At 58.1% G+C, this 21,390-nt stretch overlaps 1 pseudogene; it reads left to right on the top strand.

The window, feature by feature from the left end:
- Positions 1–65: 65 nt before the first annotated feature.
- Positions 66–18,917, top strand: LOC133362158 (protocadherin Fat 3-like; annotated as a pseudogene).
- Positions 18,918–21,390: the final 2,473 nt, after the last annotated feature.

Below are 21,390 nucleotides of genomic sequence, written 5' to 3'. Positions count from 1 at the left end.
GTCACGAAAGAAGCTTTAAATCGAAAGGTCTATATACACTACACCTCCCCCCCCCCCCCCCCCAGGACGTGAACGACAACCCCCCGCAGGCGTCGCGTCCGTGGTACCAGGCCTCCGTGGCGGAGAACTCCGATGGGGGCGTCCGGGTGGTGCAAGTGGACGCCTGGGACCTGGACAATGTGGGTGCCCGCAGCAGGGGCCTCGCGTTCAACATCGTCAGCGGAGACCCACAGGGATTCTTCACCATAAACCGCACAACAGGTGGGGGGGGGGGGGGGGCGGAGAATGTCGTGTAGAGTGTACGCTACATGGTTGTAGTAGGTTCCAGGAGACTTGGACGACGTAGTTGGAGGCACACTTATTTATTAACCACAGTGTAGATTACAGGCCGAGATGTACGACACTCGAAGGGGTATCGGCCCCTTCATCCGTCTAACAGGGAGATCACACAATCTACGTCACAGCTAGCCTACTCCCAGGTCCTCCACTACCGGGCTAGGGGAGGCTTACTAACCCAGCCCTGGTTAAGCTGGGATTACGGCACCCTGAGTCACCAGACCGGCCCCTTCACCCGTCTAACAGGGAGATTCACACACTCTACGTCACAGCTAGCCTACTCCTAGGTCCTCCACTACAGGGCTAGGGGAGGCTAGCTGACCCAGCTCTGGTTAAGCTGGGATTACGGCACCCTGAGTCCCCAGACCGGCCCCTTCACCCGTCTAACAGGGAGATCACACTGTCTCTATCCCGGCCAGCCTACTCCCATGTCCTCCACTACAGAGCTAGGGGAGGCTAGCTGATCCAGCTCTGGCCAAGCTGGGATCACGGCACCCTGAGTCACCAGACCGGCCCCTTCACCCGTCTAACAGGGAGATCACACGATCTCTATCCCGGCCAGCCTACTCCCAGGTCCTCCACTACGGAGCTAGGGGAGCTAGCTGATCCAGCTCTGGTTAAGCTGGGATCACGGCACCCTGAGTCCCCAGACCGGCTCTTATAAGAGCATTGGCTCTGGGCTCTGGGGGCCACGCCGCTGGCTTGCCCTGGTCGCTCCTGAGAAGGACAGCGATCCAGGGGAGTCCCAGGGCCTATCTAGCCGCTCTTCTTGCTTCGCTGGTTAAAGCTGAACACTGAACCCCGAGCCCTCCGGCTACACTATGATGCACGGCACTACTACTACTATACACTACAGAACGTTGCATTTCGATTTAAAGCTTCTTTCGTGGCTGCAGGGATTCATCTTCTTGGTTCTTTCGGTAAAGTCATGTAGAATGGAAATAATAAAATAATAAAAAATAATAAAAATAAAACATAATAAAATTATTCTCACGACGTTTTGGCCACAACGCAAGCGGCCGTCCTCAGGTGGAGAGCAGGTCTGTCGAGTAGACAGAGTCTAAATGACACACCCCAGGCTTGGAGCGACTATTTAAGCTGGGATGGAGGGGGGAAGGGCGCCTTCACAAAAGAATTTGCATACATCTTCTTGGTTCTTTCGGTAAAGTCACGTAGAATGGAAGTAATAAAATAATAAAAATAAAACATAATAAAATAATTCTCACGACGTTTCGGCCACAACGCAAGCAGCTGTGACTTTACCGAAAGAACCAAGAAGATGAATCCCTGCAGTCACGAAAGCTTTAAATCGAAATTTGCATACACTACAGAACGTGCCAATTCGTTACGGGTGCAATAAGAGAGTAGACCGGCGGTTTCCAACCGGCTGGCTCGATAGGCTCCGCTGCATCAGCCACAAGCCAGTCAAGTGAAGTGGGATTGTCTGGGCCAAAGTTGAGGGGGGGAGCTCAAGGGTGCTCGCGGGGGAACCATCGGGAAGTCTTGGAGCGGGACCTTCGCAACGCCGGCGTACGTGGAACAACGTGAACATTCGCCGTGCAGCGAAGAATGAACGGTTATTACACGAAGGGGCGGGGAGCTGTCCAGCCGACACGGAAATACATAAAGACGCCAGTCAACGTTCGTCGTCGTCAAAGTCATTTATTACACTATGGGAACCTCATTTGCCAGTAAAAATATGATAATTGGTTCCTAAAGAAAGCTGTCTCGGGTGAGGACCAATCAACTTCAAGGACAGTGCATACATTATCAGAGTTATGTTTTTTGTTGCATTATGACTGCAGGTATTGCGGTCTATACAAACATGACTCCTTGTAAAAAGGTGTCAGTTTTGTTGCCAGATAGAAGGGTAAAAAACCAATTATCGTTTATTACGCTAGTGCAGCACTAACCGGCGTGTGTGTTGGTGAGCAAATCCAGCGACATTCACTATCGACGCATTTCCACTTGACACGATGCGACCCAACAGAGGCTGACATCACGGGGTAGATATTTGTCGTCTTTAAGTTGTCAACTGACAAGCTACCCCCCCCCGCCCGCCGCCCCGTCTCCACGTTGACCCCCGCCCCACCGCGTGCGTGTGCCGGGCGGCGTGGGATGGTTGTGGTTGACCTCCGGTGAACGGACGACTCGTTGCAGGCGTCATCCGCACCAGCAGCAGCAGCAGGCGGCTGGACAGAGAGAAGCAGGCGGAGCACGAGCTGGAGGTGTCACAGTGAGGGTGGTGGTGGTGGTGGGGGTGGTGGGAGTTGTGGTGGTGGTGGTGGTGGTGAGGGTGGTAGTTGTGGTAGTGGGGGTAGTGGGGCTGGTGGTGGTGGTGGGTGGTGGTGGGGGGTGTGGTGGGGGGTGGTGGTGGGGGTGGTGGTGGGGGTGGTGGTGGTGGGGTGGGGGTGGTGGGGGGGGAGTTGTGGTGGTGGTGGTGGTGGTAGTTGTGGTGGGGGTGGTGGGGGTGGTGGGGGTGGTAGTTGTGGTGGTGGTAGTTGTGGTGGTAGTTGTGGTGGTGGTGGTGGTGGGGGTGGTAGTTGTGGTGGTGGTGGTGGGGGTGGTAGTTGTGGTGGTGGTGGGGGTGGTAGTTGTGGTGGTGGTGGGGGTGGTAGTTGTGGTGGTGGTGGTGGGGGTAGTTGTGGTGGTGGTGGTGGTAGTTGTGGTGGTGGTGATGGTGGGGGTGGTAGTTGTGGTGGTGGTAGTGGTTGTGGTGGTGGTGGGGGTGGTAGTTGTGGTGGGGGTGGTAGTTGTGGTGGTGGGGTGGGGGGTGTAGTTGTGGTGGGGGTGGTAGTTGTGGTGGTGGTAGTGGTGGGAGTCCCTGACCCTTCATGATGGTGATCAGGCCCGGTGGTTTAAAAATACGTGGCCGGAAGTCAGAGCCTTTGCCTGTACACATTGGGGTGCGACAGGGATGTCTTCTGTGCTACATCGTGTACGTCTATTTCAAACCACGTAGTTCGTGAAGCCTTCAATAGCTGCCAGCAACTGCAGCAAGCAGCAGCAGCAACTGCAGCAGCAGCAGAAACTGCAGCAGCAGCAGCAACTGCAGCAGCAGCAGCAACTGCAGCAGCCAACTGCCGCTCCCTTTGATGCTGTTAATCCTGCATAATGCCCATGCATATGCAGGTACTAATCACATTCCTGCATTTGCCATAACTATGCTAAATTCCTCTTGATATGCAAATTCCTTTGTCAATGCGCCCAGCTTATATATATGCTCCAAGCTCGTGTGCTGTTTCATTCAGACTCTGTCGCCTCGACGGACCTGGTTTTCACCTGAGGACGGCTGCTTGCGTTGTGGCCGAAACGTCGTGAGAATAATTTATTATGTTTTATTTTTATTATTTTTATTATTTTGTTACTTCCCTTCTACGTGACTTTACACGAAAGAACCAAGAAGACCTTCAATAGCTGTAACGGGGGGAATTTCCATCTGGTACAGATACAATGGGAGGCTGATCGATGCCCAGGGGCGATCAAGGGATGGCTCCCTATTCCTCAACCACGTTATGTATGCCGATGATCTGGTGATTGCTGCTCACTCAGAGGAGGACTTGGAGGCGCTACTGCTGAGACTGGAGTGTGTCACTAAGAGGTGGGGCCTTACCATCAGCCCCACCAAAAACTAAGCACCTGTCTAGGTTTTTTGTACCATTGGACACTCCACCCCCACAACTCCCAATCGGTGATGGGGCAGTTGTGGAGAGAGTGGAGAGTTTCCCATACCCTGGCAGTGTGCTCATGACTGGCTTCAGTTTGACAGTAGAGGTCTCGTTCCGAATCAGTGGAGCGGCATTATCTTTCATCGGTTGCATAATGCTGTGTGGAAGCTACCTGGTCTGTCGCTCTGCACGAAGCTTCAGGTCTTCTTGGCCAGTCATTCCCACCCTTCTCTACGCTTGCGAAATGTGGACCCCCTCCCCTAATTGAACATCTTTGCCGGTTAGAAACATTTAGGCTGACCTTCCTATGATCCATCCTGGGTTTAATTAGGGTAGATTGTGAGGAGCTCACAAATCATTGAAAGATCTGCACAAAGTGAGCTCATCTGGCAGGCAAGGCTGCGTTTGCTGGGTCATGTAGCCCGCATGCCCAGCCACCGCATGCCTAATCAGCTTTTGTTTGGCCGGATCGAGGGGGCTAAACAGGCACGGTCTAGACTGGAGATGGAGTGATTTGGTACAGGAGGATGTGGAGCTGAGTGGACTTGCCGGTGACTGGTACCAGCGGAGTCAAGATCGGCCTCTGTGGAGGAGGCTCGTGAAGGACGCTACTGGGCAGTTGGAGGCAGTCGCCCTCCAACAACAACGGAGGGCGGAGGAGCGACGCTCACAACAACGAGCGGAGCGCCGGGTGGCTAAACACAGCAAGTGGGAACAGTAGGCGGCACAGGTTGTGCATCAGCCAGTCGTCTCAGTCAGTCGACCCGTGGCACCTGCTGGGTTTGCCTCGTGACCTCGTGCCGGCGGGCGTTCGACACTTCACGTGGCCTCAACGTGCACTTGGCCTGGCACGAGCATCGTGGTGACGTCACAGCCACTTAGTGGCCGAATGGCGGTTGTTGTTGTTGTGCTTGTGTGTCCCGCCCACCGGCGCCAGGTGTCCATCGTGGACGGCGGCACGCCCCCGCGTGAAGCGAGGGTGGCGGTGACGCTGAGCGTCTCCGACGAGAACGACAACGCCCCACGCTTCCACCGCAACCTGACGCGCGTCTACGCCGTGGCGGCAACGGAGCCCAAGGCGGGTGGCCATCGCACGCGGTCTACGCTGCCGACGCCGACCGGGACGGCAACGGCGCGGTGTCGTACACCGTCCGCGGTGGCACAACGATTACTACTCCGATGAGCACGGAGTCGTCTACAGCAAGATCAACTCTCACCGTGCGGGGACATTCCACTCCATCTGGTGCTGAGCACACTCCCTCACACTCGTCCCCATCCCTCCTCCTGTTCCTCCCCCTCAGACACGCGCCTCCTCCCTCTCAGACACGACACCGCATGCCTAATCAGCTTTTGTTCGGCCGGATCGAGGGGGCTAGAGAAGAGACGGAGTGACGTGGTACAGGAGGACGTGGGGCTGAGTGGACTTGCTGACGACCGGTACCAGCGGTGTCAAGATCGGCCTCTGTGGAGGAGGCTCGTGAAGGACGCTGCTACTGGGCAGTTGGAGGCAGTCGCCCTCCAACAACAACAACGGAGGGCGGAGCAGCTATGACCTCGACACGAGGGCCCCCCACCGTGAAACGTAACTCACCGATCTCGCCGTTGTCCGCCCCGCAGGTCCAAGCCAGGGACCGGGGAGAACCGCCAACCTTGTCGTCGACAGCCACCATCCAAGTGGAGTGGATCTCCAATCCCCGGCCGCCGAAGAAGCCCGCGACCTTTGCCCGGAGCCGGCACGCGGTCACCGTGGTGGAGACGGCCGCCGTGGGGTCCGTGGTGATCGCCCTGTCCACGCAGACCACGGGGACACTCCTCTGGTTTCAGCATCACAGGTCACGCGGCGCCACTGCACATCCAACCCCTACATGACGTGTTTAATGGTGACATCGTGACGATGGGTTAACGGTGACATCGTGACGGTGCGTTCTTAGGTTTTTTTGGTAAAGTGACGTAGGTGAAAAAATTAAATTAATAAAAGTAAATAAAAGTAAAATAAAAATCACGGCGTTTCGGAGGCACACAAGCTTCCGTCTTCATTAGGAACCGTCACAGCACGACCGCTGTATCAATGAATCCTTGCAGTCACGAACGCTTCAAATCTAGAATCGTGATGATGGGTTAACGGTGGCATCATTTTATTATGTAAATTTTTATTATTTTATTATTTCCCTTCTACGTGACCTTACTGAAAGAACCAAGAAGGTGACATCGTGATGGTGTGTTAATGGTGACGACGATGATGATGGGTTAACGGTGACATCGTGACGGTGTGTTAATGGTGATGACGATGATGACGATGACGACGCTAGGGGCGCCGCGTGTTGGCAGGCGGCGACGTGGAGCGCAGGTTCCACGTGACGGAGCACGGCGGCGTGGTGGAGGTGGCCAAGCCGCTGGACGCCGAGCGGTTCTCCTCCTACCAGCTGACCGTCGCGCTCACTGACGGGACCAACGCTTCAACCACCCTGGTGGGTGGGCGCGCGCGTGTCTGTGCGTCTGTCTGTGGAGACCAGTCAAGGCGACGTGACCTCACGAGGGTTGCCGCGGTAGCTGCGTGAGACGTGCCGGGGGCATGATCACCTCTCGCCAATTCCTACACCACCACCACCCGCATTGCACTAGCTCACCACCACCACCACCCGCATCGCCACTTGGCTCACCCCCACCACACCTGCATCGCCACTTGGCTCACCCCCACCACCACCCCCACCACCACCACCCGCATTGCCACTTGGCTCACCACCACCACCCCCCCAACCCCCCACCACCACCACCCGCATCGCCACTTGGCTCACCCCCACCAACCACCCGCATCGCCATTGGCTCACCACCACCACCACCCACCCGCATTGCCACTTGGCTCACCACCACCACCACCACCACCCGCATTGCCACTTGGCTCACCACCACCACCACCACCCACCCACATCGCCACTTGGCTCACCACCACCACCACCACCTGCATCGCCACTTGGCTCACCACCACACACCACCCGCATCGCCACTTGGCTCACCACCACCCACCACCACCACCCGCATCGCCACTTGCACTCACCACCACCACCCGCATCGCCACTTAGCTCACCACCACCACCACCACCCGCATCGCCACTTGGCTCACCACCACCACCAACCCGCATTCACCACTTGCTCACCACCACCACCACCCCGCATCGCCCCTTAGCTCACACCACCACCACCACCACCCGCATCGCCACTTGACTCACCACCACCACCACCACCCGCATCGCCACTTAGCTACCACCACCAACCACACCAACCCGCATCGCCACTTAGCTCACCACCACCACCACCACCCGCATCGCCACGTGACTCACCACCACCACCACCACCACCACCGCATCGCCACTTGACTCACCACCACCACACCACCACGCATCGCCACTTAGCTCACCACCACCACCACCACCACCCGCATCGCCACTTGGCTCACCCCCACCACCACCACCACCCGCATCGCACACTTGACTCACCACCACCATCACCACCACCCGCATCGCCACTTGGCTCACCACCACCACCACCACCTGCATCGCCACTTGGCTCACCACCACCACCACCCGCATCGCCACTTGACTCACCACCACCACCCACCCGCATCGCCACTTGACTCACCACCACCACCACCACCCCGCATCGCCACTTAGCTCACCACCACCACCACCACCCGCATCGCCACTTGACTCACCACCACCACCACCCGCATCGCCACTTGACTCACCACCACCACCACCACCCGCATCGCCACTTAGCTCACCACCACCACCACCACCACCCGCATCGCCACTTGGCTCACCCCACCACCACCACCACCCGCATCGCCACTTGACTCACCACCACCACGCGCCCCTCCGCTAGGTGGTGGTGACGGTGCAGGACGTGAATGACCACCGGCCCCGCTTCTCCCGTGACCTCTACGAGGCGACCGCCACGGAGGAGGAGGAGGCGTCTGCCAGCACCGCCCCGATCCTGCGGCTGGAGGCGACTGACGCCGACGTCACCGCCCGCCTCTCCTTCTTCCTCGTCGGCTTGGGCGGCGGTGACGCGGTGGAGAGCCTTCGTCGGTTCCGCGTAGACCACGTCACCGGCGAGGTCACCGCCGCCGAGAGGCTGGACCGAGAGGCAAAGCGGAGCCACGTGCTCACCGTCATGGGAGGGAGGCGCCGCGCCGGGTGTGCACGTGACTGTGCTGATCGACGGTGATGATGACGACGACGCCGCGACCACTTTCTTGCGTGGGGACCATAGCGCGCTGGATAGTTTGCTGCGTAGTAATGTAAGCAGCCGCGTAACCAAATTGCCGCGTTTTGTTTCAGGCAACGCCAAACCTTGCCGATCGGCCGTGTCAGGCAGAGGTGGCACGGTCGGATGACACCGAGGCGCCGGTCACGTTGCCACCAGCAGGTCGCTCTACCGCGGACGTTGTCTGCCGCGAGAGCCTCCCGTCTGGGGGCGAGCGCTCCGCCCCGCCGTCTCTCTCTCACCCGCAGGTGCAGAACGGCAGGGTCCCCGTGAGGCGAGCGTACGCCACGGTGACGGTGAGCGTCGACGATTCCAACGACCATGCGCCCGTCTTCGCCGGCGGCCCCTACGAGGCCCTCGTGGCGGAGTCGGCGGCCGTGGGCTCCGCCGTGGTGCGCGTCGTGGCGCTGGACCGCGACGAAGGCCCCAACACCGACGTCAGCTACAGCATCAGACATGGTGACCGCCGCTGCCTGCCACTCCCACCCGCCCGCCCGCCCACAGGGGGGAGATTCTGCACCGGGGGGCACATTTCCAGATAGAACCAACACTCAACCTGCTACCCGTCACAAGCCACGCCAAGCATCTGGAGGTCATGAAAAAATAACATTAAACAACAGACTTGGGGGCAAGGTTAGCGACTATCTGGAAATCTCCAGATTGACAAAGAGCATATGACCCAAACGTTCTGGACAGTTCACAAACACTCACACGCAGTGAGCGTACGTACACACAGCACTGTGTGCGTTCACACTCTCGTCGAAACCACACGAGGTTTTGAATAGTTATTAATGAATTCTAGATTTGAAGTTTTCGTGACTGCAAGGATTCATATTCTTAGGTTTTTCGGTAAAGTCACGTAAGTAAAACATTAAAATTAATAAAAGTAAAATAAAATAAAAATCACGACGTTTCGGAGGCAACACAAGCTTCCGTCTTCCAGGTGGGGTCCTTCCCCCCCCCCTCTCCAACCATTATATAAACGGAGTGGTAGCTCCTGCAATCTCTCATTTACTTGATACAGCAATCGTGGCTGTGACGGTTCCACCTGAAGACGGAAGCTTGTGTTGCCTCCGAAAAGTCGTGATTTTTATTTTATTTTACTTTTATTAATTTTAATGTTTTACCTACGTGACTTTACCGAAAAAACCTAAGAATATAGTTATTAATGATTTATTACCGGCCGACTATGATCACTGTTAGGGGTTTGTCAATACGTGTGTGTGGGGGGTGCGTTTCAACCGTGGTGGTTGGACAGCCCCCGCCGTGACCACGCAATCTCAACCCGGGTCACAGCGCCGCGGTGCAAACCAGCATCGGGGGAGGTCGCTCAATTCCCTGGCCGCAGGAAACCGTGACGATTATCCCTACGAGGGCTTTAGGGTGAAAACCTGCCGGCCAGGAGACCTCCCCTCGGAGCTCTATGGGGGGGGAAATGCGTGAGGGTTGTGTTTATGTGGGGGGCGGTGAGGGGGAAGCGGGGTCGGCCCCGTCGCTTGGTGGTGGTGAGGTCGTAGATGGGGCGCCCGCCGAGTGGCTTCGCGGCGGTGGCGGCGGCATCACAGACGGACGCCGCGGTTTCCCCTGCGTCGTTTGTCCTCGACATCTCACGTTGGTCTCGATGACGTGAACTGGCGCTCATCCGATTCCTCCGAATTCCCCTGACAGGAAACGTGGGGAAATCTTTCACCGTCCACCGCACGCGGGGCGTCATCTCCGTGGCGAGGAAGCTGGATGGCTCTGCGGTGGAGGCCTACGAGCTGGTGGTGAGGGCGGGGGACAAGGGGCGCCCGCGCCGCTTCACCAATACCACGGTCCGCGTCGTCGTCGTCGCCGCCGCCGCCGTGTACGGCACCCGCCCCAAATTCGCCTCCGGCGGAGTTGGCTACTCGGCGGAGATCGCCGAAGGGGCCGCGCCCGGGAGCAGTCGTGCTCGCGGTCGGCACCTCCGGCTGGTCGATGGTCACCTTTGAAATATTGGAGGGCGATTCCCAAGGCACCTTCGACATCCACCCGACGTCCGGGGTCATCGCCACCAAGCGACCGCTGGACCGCGAGCGGACGCCGTCGTACCGGCTGACGGTGCGGGCCACGGACGCGGCGAGCCTCTCGGCGGACGCGTCAGTGTCGATCGGCGTGCTCGACGAGAACGACAACGCGCCCGTCTTCGAGCGCCCGCGATACCGCGGCGCCGTCGGCGAGGAGGCGCCGGCGGGAACCGCGGTCACGGACCCCGACGGCGCCCCGCTCGTGTCCGGGCCGCTGACGCGGACGACGGCGAGGGGCGCGCGACGGTCGCCTATCAGATCGTGGAGCACGAAGCCAGGAAGTTCTTCTCCGTTCACCCGCACACGGGGGCCGTCAGGACCGCCGGCGCCCTCGACCGCGAGACGACGGCCGAGTTCCGCTTCCGGGTGGCTGCGTTGGACGGCGGCAGCCCGAGTCTGTCCTCTGAGGTGCCGGCCGAGGTGACCGTCGCCGTGCTGGACGCCAACGACTGCCCCCCGGCGTTCTCGACGGCCGCGTACGAGACGGCGCTGCACGTGCCGACCCGCGCCGGCGTCCGCCTGCTGACCCTGGAGGCCCACGACCCGGACGTCGGCGCCGCGCTGACCTACCGCGTCGCCTCGGGAAACGTCGGAGGCGCATTCGCCGTCGACGAGCGCACCGGGGATGTCGCGGTGAGGAACTCCTCCCTCCTCGCCGCCGGCTACGAGCTCGGGGTCGAGGTGTCCGACGGGAGGTTTTTGAGCGCCGCGCGGGTGAAGGTCTCCGTGTGGGTGGTCGGCGGCAGGCTGCGGGTTCCGCCAAAGTACTCTGTGCGCGTGCTCGAGAACGCCGCAGCGGTCGACGTCGTGGCCACAGTCGTCGCGACGGGGGGAGACCTCGACGAGCCGCTGGCTTTTCCGCTTGCTCAGCCCGAGCGGCGCGTTCCGGATGAGGCGGAGGGCGGGCGTCCTGGAGACGACCGGCGTCGCGTTTGACCGTGAGGAGCGCGACCGCTACGAGCTGCTGGTGGAGGTGAGGGGCGGCTCCCGGGCGCGCGCCGGACGTCGCTCACACGACGGTCGAGGTGCACGTCGAAGATGTGAACGACAACGCCCCGGCGTTCGTCGGCCTGCCGTACCGCGCCGTTGTCGTGGCGACCGCGGCGCCGTGGAGCGCCGTGCTCACCGTCGCGGCCCTCGACCGGGACGTCGGCGAGAACGCCAGGGTGAGGTACTCGTTGAGGGACGACCACGACGGCCGGCTTTCACATCAGCCCTTCGGGCGGCGACGTCTCGCTGACGAAGAGCTTCACCCCGGACGAGTCGGGCAAGGACTTCGTCGTGACCGTCGTGGCGACGGACAGCGGGACCCCTCGGCTGTCGTCCGCGGTCGACGTCACGGTCACGGTGCTCGCTGCGGACGCGCCGGCGTTCGAGAGCCCCTCCTACGTCGCGTGGGTGCCCGAGGAACGTCGGGCCGCCCGCGCCGATCGCTCACGTCCGCGCGACGGCCCGGAGGGCCTGCCTCTCGTTTTCTCCATTGTCAACGGCGACCCCTTCGACCAGTTCTCCGTCGACTTCGTCACGGGCGTCGTGAGCGTCGTCGGCCCCGCTGGACCACGAGACGCGGGCCGCCCACCGCCTCACGGTGCGAGCCGCCTCCCTGGCGACGGGCTCGCACGCCGACGCGAGCCTGGATGTCATCGTCGGGGACGTCAACGACAACCGGCCGTTCTTCGCGCAGGGAACCTACGCCGCCACTGCTGTTTGAATCTGCGCCCCCGGGGACCTCCGTCGTCCATGCGAGAGCTGTCGACGTCGACGCCGGCTCCGACCGGGCGCTCCGCTACGAGATCGTGGACGACGGGGAGAAGGGCGGCGAGGGATTCTACGTAGACCCCTGACAGCGGGCTGGTCGTGACCACGGCGTTTCCTGGATTACGAGCGAAGCCGGCTTCGTCGTTTCTCAGTGAGGGCGACAGACGGCGGCGAGCCTCCCCTTGCATCCGATGTCATGGTGATCGTCGCCGTCAAGAACGAGAACGACAATGCGCCGTTGTTCGAGCGGCCGTTGTACGAGGTGTCCGTGGGCAGTCTAGCTTGGCCCGGGAACTTCGTGGCCGCGCTGAGGGCGTTTGATGCTGACGTGTCGGACGCCTACCGGCTGCGGTACGCCATCGTCTCCGGTGATGACGACCCCGCGAACTTCGCAATCGACGCCGAAACGGGCGTCGTCTCCGTCGCCGCCCGCCCTCAGAAGAAGCCGGCCGCTCGCTACCACCTCCGAGTCTCCGCCACAGATGGCGCATTCGTCGCCGATGCCATGGTAGTGGTTGACGAGCGGCCCGCCAACCGGCACGACCCCACCTTCGGGCGGGCCCAGTACGTGGCCAAGATCCCCGAAAACTCCGAAGCAGGAACTCCGGTGGCCTCGGTGCGGGCCACGGACGCCGACGCGGGCGCTTTTGGGCAAGTATCGTACTCCATCGCGAACCGGTTCGCCCGCGACCACTTCGCCATCGACGAGAGCGGGCGGATCTTCGCGAGGGCGCCCCTCGACAGGGAAGACCCCTTGCAGAGGGCCGTGGACATCTGCGTCAAGGCCTGGGACGGTGGAGGCAGGGCGGCCTTCGTCACGGTCAAGGTGGTCGTGACGGACGAAAACGACAACGCGCCACGGTTCATTGCCGCCGAGTACTCGGGCGGCGTTGCGTCGAGCGCCGCCAAGAGAACTCTGGTCCTGCGGGTCACCGCCACGGACCGCGACGAGGGGATCAACGCGGCGGTCGTCTACTCGCTCCGGAAGGGGCAGGACCCGGACGCCTCCGAGGACGTCCTGGAGGTGGAGCCCCTGACGGGCCGCGTCTTCACCAAGGGCGGCGGCCTCGCCGGCCTGGAGGGCTCACGGCTGTCGTTCTTCAGTCGTGGCGGTGGACGGCGGCGGGCGCTCCGCCGCCGTCCCCGCCTCGATCTCTGTGCTGCCCGCCGGCTCGGCGGCGCCGGCCTTCGCCGAGGCGGCCTACGAGCTGACGGTCGCGGAGGACGCGGCGGTGGGGAGCGAGGTCGGCGCGGTGGCGGCCGCGCTGGCGGGCGACGAGATCGCCGCGTACGCCGCGGTGGCCGGCAGCGGCGGCGCGGTGGCGGACGGCGGCGCGTTTGCGGTGGTCGCCGGCGACGGGCGGATCGTGGTGGCGAGGGGCGCTGGACCGCGAGGCCACGGGGAGCCACCGCTTCGAGGTGAGGGCCACGTGGCGGCGGGGCGGAGCCGACGTCACGGCGCAGGTCCCGGTGACGGTGCGCGTGGAGAACGTGGAAGACAACATGCCTGCGTTTGAGTCGAGCACCTACGAGGCCACCGTGTTGGAGAACCTACCGGCCGGGGTGCTGCTCGTGCAAGTGAGAGGTAACGCAGCCGTGTGCGGCGCTGGGCTCACTCGGTCAACACAAGCGGTATATGTGTGGTGTGTCTGTGTGGTGTTTCTATGGGTTTTTGAGCGAGTAGTCCATGGGTCACACAGGTAGCTCCAAATGGTAGGGCTGCCACTCTTCGGTAACCAATTTATTGGGAAAATATCACGGCGGGAGGAAGTGGCCGCAGGGACGAGGCGTGGAAACGGCAGGGCAGGTGGGGGACCCTGCCTGACGCTGGGGAGACCGCTTGGGCATTCCGTGCCCGGTGGCGCTCCGCGAAAGCCCACCGGCATTACCCCGCCCCATCCTCCCCCCCCCCCCCACCCGTCCCTCAGCGACGGACCGAGACGGCGGTGCCCGGCCGCTGTACAACTTGGTCGAGCCGCTGGAGAGCGACGCCGGAGGAGCGGAGTCACTCTTCACGGTGGATGCCGACAGCGGCTGGGTGAGCACGCGGAGCCGGCTGGACTGCGAGGCCCGTGACCGGCACCACCTCCTCGTCGAGGCTTTCGACCCGGCCCGCCCTGAGCGCGCACCGGCCGTCGCCGAGGTGATCGTCACCGTGAACGATGACAACGACCACCCTCCGCGCTTCTCGGCCCCGTTGATCGACGTCCGCGTGCCGGAAGATGCGGTGCCTGGCCTGGCGTTGGCCGTCATCCAGGCGGATGACGCGGATGCCACGCCGCAAAACCGGAATCTTACGTACCACCTGACAGGTAGTTTGTAGTGTAGCGTAAGTACACCTGTTGTGCCGGAGTGAACCCACCACTACATATTCTTAGGTTTTTTTCGGTAAAGTCACGTAGGTAAAACATTAAAATTAATCAAAGTAAAATAATTTACTTGATACACGCTGTCGTGGCTGTGACAGTTCCACCTGAAGAGGGAAGCTTGTGTTGCCTCCGAAACGTCGTGATTTTTATTTTATTTTACTTTGATTAATTGAATGTTTTACCTACATGGTGACTGTACCGAAAAAAAAACCTAAGAATATGAATCCTTGCAGTCACGAAAGCTTCAAATCTAGAACCCACCGCTACATTTACAGCTGGTTGCGGAAGCCTCTGCGTCAAACCGACTTTCGTCGTCGCGCGCTTTCCGTCTCGACGCCGTCCACGCTGGCCGCAGGCGGCGACCCGCTGGGCCACTTCTCCCTCGGTCCCGATAAGAGCGGGGGCAAGTGGCGGCTGCGTCTGGAGCGGCCGCTTGACCGGGAGAAGCAGGAGCGCTACCATATGCTGGTGAAGGCCGCTGACGGCACCTTCACGAGGACGGTCGTCGTGGCCGTCACCGTGCTGGATGTCAACGACAACCGCCCCCTGTGTGACAAGGTACCCGTAACTGTCGACTCGCCGCACAGACCCACAGACTCATCCTGCACCACCTACCACTGCTACTAATACTACCACTACTACCACCACCCGACTGTAACACCATGAACACACGGTATACTTATAGTAGTAGGTTTTTACCCTTTTAAACTGGTACAAAACTGACACCTTTATACAAGGCATCATATTTGCAATAACCACAACACAAGTAGTCAAAAATGCAAACAAAAAGAAGCAACTCTGATGATGATAATGATATGCACTGTCCTTGAAGTTGATTGGTCCACACCCGAGACGGCTTTCTTTAGAGCCTAGTCCCCATTGGTGTTGGACCAGATGACACCAGAAGGCGTACAACTCAAACACAGTGCAAAATCAGAGTATTGAGAGCTCGGGGTAAGCATTTACACTATGAAACCTCTTTTACCAGTGGCAAAATATAGTAGTATACTTGCCTGCACGAGTGGACAGACGCCAGTAGGGGGTGGTTTGTGGGCCACCGGGGTTCCGCAGACCCCAATAGGGGGGCTGCGGGAATATTCTAGGATCCCCTGGAACACTCTGGAAGGAAGGCGTGGCCAGGGGTGGAGAGACCCTGGGAGGTGACTAAAAGCCGGACCCCTGAATGGGTTCCCCAGTTCTCAAGTTGAAGACTGAAGACTGGGCTTAGAGTAGGACCCTGGGAACCCCCAGACCCACTGTCGTTGTAAGGGCCAGGGCTGTGAGGGCAAGTGGTCGGTACCAAGGACCTTGGCTGGGTCAGCGGGTCAAAGTAGCCTCCCCCTAGGGCCCCTAGCCAGGGGACTGCGAGTGTACGTGGTCGCAGTCGATAGGCCACGGTAGCCCGGAGGCCATACCTCCCCCAGGCAGCGGGTGTGTTAGGGACCCTGTGCTATAGTTATTGTTAATAAGTGTCGCCTCGACTACTGGCTCTCCTACATCTTTGGGCTCACAAAAATTCCGCTGTACCCCAGCTGTGGTACAACATCACTGTACCGGAGGACATCGCCCAGCAAGTCTTCCTGCTGAGCGTTTCAGCCCGTGACTCCGATTCCGGCTCTAACGGAACCGTCAGATACTCGCTGCATGGTGCCGGAGCGACGCTCTTCCGCTTGGACCCCGTCAGCGGTAACGCTCGTCCCACTCACTCTCTCCGTCACACTCGCATAGTCGTCGGGGTTGGGATCGAACCCACGTCCACCTCCCGTGTACGCCTCTCGTCGGCGTGGCCACGCGTAGGGAAGCTCTTCACGCTGGCGCCACTGGACCACGAGGCCTCCCCGGCCCACGCGCTCGGCGTGATCGCCACCGACGGGGGTGGCCTCTCCTGCGGGTGGAGATCCTCGTGAGGGTGGGGGACCTGGACGACTCGGCCCCGCACTTCCCCGTGGGGTCACCCCGTGCCGTCGCCCTGCACTGGAGCGACGCCAACGTGGGGATGGTGGTGACGAGCATGCACGCCGTCGACTCCGACCTGGGTACGACGACGGTGACGACGTACATATTCTTAGGTTGTTTTGGTAAAGTCACGTAGGTATTTTTTTAAAATTAAAATTAATAAAAGTAAAATAAAATAAAAATCGTTTTGGAGGCAACACAAGCTTCCGTCTTCAGGTGGAACCGTCACAGCACGACAGCTGTATCAAGTAAGAGAAATTGCAAAAAAACAGTCCTTGTATATATACTGGTTTGAGGGTGGGAGGAGCCAAGGTAGGCCCTGAATATTATTATTGTGAGGGTCGGTGCGGCTGAGGCACGCTGTTAGGAATGAGCCTTTGTTGTGTAGACTGGTTGAACTCGGAGGTTCCAAGAGTTGTTAAGGTGCGGCTGATGTAAAGGTGCGTGTAAATGGGACTGAGCCTTTTATTATGTAGAGGTGGTGCGGCTGAAACCGCTGCCAGGAATGAGTCTTTGTTGTGTAGACTGGTTGAACTCGGAGGTTCCAAGAGTTGTTAAGGTGCGGCTGATGTAAAGGTGCGTGTTAATGGGACTGAGCCTTTTGTTATGTAGAGGTGGTGCGGCTGAAACCGCTGCCAGGAATGAGTCTTTGTTGTGTAGACTGGTTGAACTGGGAGGTTCTAAGAGTTATTAAGGTGTGGCTGATGTAAAGGTGCGGCTGCTGTGAATGGGACTGAGCCTTTGTTATGTAGATGAAACAGCACTTTGCTACATTGCTGGGATTAATTTTAGATTTGCCAAATATGTGTGGTAAAACTTAAAGTAGGAAAACCAGTGTGTGAAAAAAGAAGAAGAAACTATATGGTAACTGAAGAATAGTGCCTGTCAAATAAGATGGTCCAAATATGTGTAGTGAAATATTTTTTACATGGTTAATAACATCTTTACAATGATTACTAAGTTTGTACCCATCATCACGGTTGAAATTATGTCTGTGTTTGTATATTGGATGGCTTCGTGTAAAAACCCTTGATGGTAGCCAGGAGGTTTGCAGAGCACCTTGGTCTCGGAAAAGACAATTTCATGAGAGCCCACCGAGTTGTAGCAATGATCGGCAATGGCGGAAGAATCAGTTTTGCCGTGTTTCAGATCTGACTTGTGCTCGCGGACACGATCAGCGATATGACGTTTCGTTTCTCCAATGTAGCAATCACCACAAATGCAACTCAGTTTGTAGACTCCAGGGTATTGTAAGTCAGGAATGACATCTTTCACAAATGAAATTAGATCACGGATTTTATGTACTGTACTGAATCGGACTTGGATCTTATGTTTGTTTAGAATTTTGGAGATCTTTTTGGTCACGCCTGCTATGTATGGCAACGTGATGGTTTTGATCGGAGTTTCATGTGGCTGTTTCTGTATGGTGGGAGAAACAGCTTGGCGGATGGTGCGGTCAGAGTATCCTTTCATCCTGAGGGCCCGATGCACATGTCTTAATTCACTGTCCAGATGGTGTTGGTCAGAAATGCCATGAGCTCTGTGGTATAGCGTTTTGATGAGAGAATTCTTTTGAGATGGGTGGTGGTGGGAATCAGGTTTCAAGTAGGAATCTGTGTGGGTGGCTTTCCTGTAGACAGACCCAGCTGGGTCTGCCCCGTGACCTCCTGCCGATGGGAGTTCGACACTTCACGTGGTGGCCTCAACGTGCACCTAGCTTGCTTGGCACAAGCGCCGTGGTGACATCACTGCCACTTAGTGGAGACTGGCGCTTGATGTGTGTGTTCTTAGGCCCCCACCGCAGGGTCACTCACTCTCTGCTGAACTCTGCCGGCGACCGCTTTGCCATCGACGGCCGCTCGGGCATCATCACCGTCAAGCGTCTGCTGGAGCGCCGTGCCGTCTACAACCTCACGGTGCAGGCCCGCAGCGGTGGAGGAGTCTCGCTGATGCCGCCCCCCACCACCGCCGTGATTTTCGTGTCCCTCCACGACGACGACCGTGGCGTTGCCGCCGCCCCGGCATTCCGGCGGCTGGCCTACCGCGCCGCCGTGCCAGAGGACGCGGCACCGGGCACCGCGGTCATTGCCGTGGAGGCCGTCTTGAGCGGGGGGGGCGCGGTGAGCTACGGAATCGCCAGCGGCAACAAGCTCGGGGCATTCGACGTCGACCGGAAGCTCGGTGAGAGACGCAGCACGGGGCACAGACGGCGGCTCCCTCGGGTCGTGGAAGGTCCCCTGTCCGCCGTGTCTCTCGTAGACTCAGGCAGAGACGTGTTGCTGTGTGTGCCGTGGTGTGCGTGTACCCAGGCGTGATAACCGTCGTGGCGAAGGCCCTGGACTACGAGAAGCGCCGCCACCACTACCTGACGGTGTGGGCGGCCGCCGCCGACGACGACGCCGCCGCCTCGCCCAGCGCCGTCACCGTGGTGACCGTGGACGTCACTGACGTCGATGACGGCGCTCCGCGGTTCGCCCGGGGCTCGTAAAGCGCTGTCGTCGGGGAAGACGCCCTGCCTGGTATCGCGTGGCAATGGCGGTTACGTTGTCGCCAGGCCGTTGTCACGGTGGCGGCGTTAACCTGCAACAACGCAGTCACGTTGTCACTAGACCATCGGCAAGTTCTATTTCAACAGGATAATTTGGCTAAATTGCTTTAGTTATCGTCGTCGTGGTCATCATCAGAAGGTAGTAGCAGCAGCAGCTCAGTGGGGGACTTTACCTGCTGACCGTCAAAATGCACCACTGCTTTTGTTTTGTACAACCAGGATTTAAATTCGCAACCCAGCCGCCTGTAGGGCTACTGTGGGATGCCAGATGCTGCCAGATGCTGCTGCTGCTGTATAATGGCAGCAGCTAGCAGCCGCATCATAATGATGATGATGATCATGGTGGGTGGTAGTGTTTGTTGTAGAGTTGAAGCCGTTTCTCTGCTGCGTTTGTGTTGTGCGGTTGAAGCCACCTCCTTCGCCGTTTCGGCATCCGTTGAGTGGAGCGGCGACGGCAGCAGGGACAGCGTCCTTGCCACGGCCGGCATGTGGGTGGCGAGTCGACCGATGGTGCCCCTCTCTCCTGTTTGTTTGCTTAGACCCTCGCCCTGTTCAAAGTTGCGTTCAAATAAAAGAAACCACGTGGTTTGAAATGACGTATTTGCGGTGCTCTATATACTCTACATAATAACAGTCCGCCAATAAAGCGTTAACACGAGGGTTCCAACCTCGGTTGGAGTAACGCCTTCAGAGGAGCATTTTGCTCCTCTGAAGGCGTGTGCAGGTGCTCAGAGAGGGTGAATTTTTCAGCACTGCCGAGTTACTTAGCCTGCCAAACAAATGAAAAATAAATCGGGTAAATTGTCACCACTGTCAGGTTGCTCTCTCTCGCTGCACTCGAGTATAGATAGTTGAACATATATGTACCCACTTCAGGAGGTACTTATCCCCAAATTATCCCTTATCAGTGACTGGGCCCGTACAAAAGGGTGAATGATGGACTGTCGACTGGCCCAAATATGAGCAGAATTAGTTGGTTACAACTTCCAGATAATTCCTCATATACACACATAAGTGAGTAAAAGTACTGATGACTGGATACACAATGCACATACCAGGGGGGGGGGCATTGGTGAAGTTGGCGGTGCGGATAAAAAGAAGAGTTGACGGTGGGAAAGACGAGAGAGGCCATTTTATTTTTTAAGAGGGCGATTTAATTCGTCGCATTTATTCCAAACGGCTTTGTTAGCCACCGACATTCACGGGAGGAGCCATCTGTGCAGGCGGAGAGCGTGAGCCGTTTAAAATTAACGCGGTTGGATGTTTACAGACTTATTCCCGAACCGGGGCAACGCTGAGGCTTACCAATCACGCGCGGATCAGCGGATCAGCTCGTAATGCGCCTGACTTTCTAAATATAAAACAATAGGGGTGCTGAGGGTGTGAAAGCGTGGACCCAATTAAAGCCAGCGTGAGCTGTGCAAGTCGATAATTCTTCGCCTACTTTAACGGTGTTGATTTAACGAGCAATAGAAAATAAAACGGTGAAAACCGCAGGGGTGACATATTCGCGAGACGATGAGAAGTCAGAATTAGATGGATGGGGCACGTGTTGAGAAGAGACAAATAAGATGCAACGTGGAGGACTATGGAAATGCCAGCAGTGCAGGGCATGAGGAGGAGAGACCGAGGGTGAGATGGAAGAATGTGGTGGAACGTGATGCCGAAGATTGTGAATGCGAGTAGATAAGAGGCAAAGAATAGAACGGAGAAAGAAGACTGAGACTATATGAGCAGCTGACCTTATGCGAGTCTATGGGTCTCTGTGAAAGTCTATGATTTGTAAGTGAATGCAACTCTATCTAAGGATAGTAGAGGTAATTCGAGAATCACAGAATAGAAGTACATGGACTATCATCCGAGCGGCCAACCCCATGAAATAATGGGCCATGTGGCTTATGAGAGGAAAAAGGGGCAATCCACCCACCGACGTGATAATTCGGATGATCGCAATACCGAGGCTCATCACAGGTATGAGACGTGGCATGGGTTCAATGTTTCCATAAAAATAACTTTCACATTTTTCGGGCTGGGCCACACTGCGGCAGAAAAGTGTCACGAGAGGCGGCATTAAAAGGGGTCGCGCAAAATGACGGCATCCATCCGACGTGCAATATCGTTTGAAACAAAGTGAAAATAAATAAATGATCCTGACCTTTGTATCCACTTCTACAGCTGCAACGGTCGGATAATTCTGCTGCAGTTATCCTCATCACCACCAACCATCATCTATTCGCTGCTGGATGAAGGGCTCCCCCTTGCCATCATGAGCCACAATCTATCCACTGCTGATGGGAATGGTGTGCAGATTCCTTCATCCAGCAGGACAGATTATGGCTGATGATGGTCTCCCCAAGTCATCACCAGCCCGCAAGCTCTCGCAATGCAAGTCCACCCCCATTTCTGCACACGAGTTGATCGGATCGCTCCACCTCTGCATTCAT

This window comes from Lethenteron reissneri, unplaced genomic scaffold, assembly GCF_015708825.2.
Source record: "Lethenteron reissneri isolate LAM-NWPU_2019-01 unplaced genomic scaffold, ASM1570882v1 scaffold_1390, whole genome shotgun sequence".
In the NCBI taxonomy this organism is placed as follows: Eukaryota; Metazoa; Chordata; class Hyperoartia; order Petromyzontiformes; family Petromyzontidae; genus Lethenteron; species Lethenteron reissneri.
The sequence above is the reverse complement of the archived record's forward strand: the minus strand, read 5'-3'. Positions and strand labels throughout refer to the sequence as shown.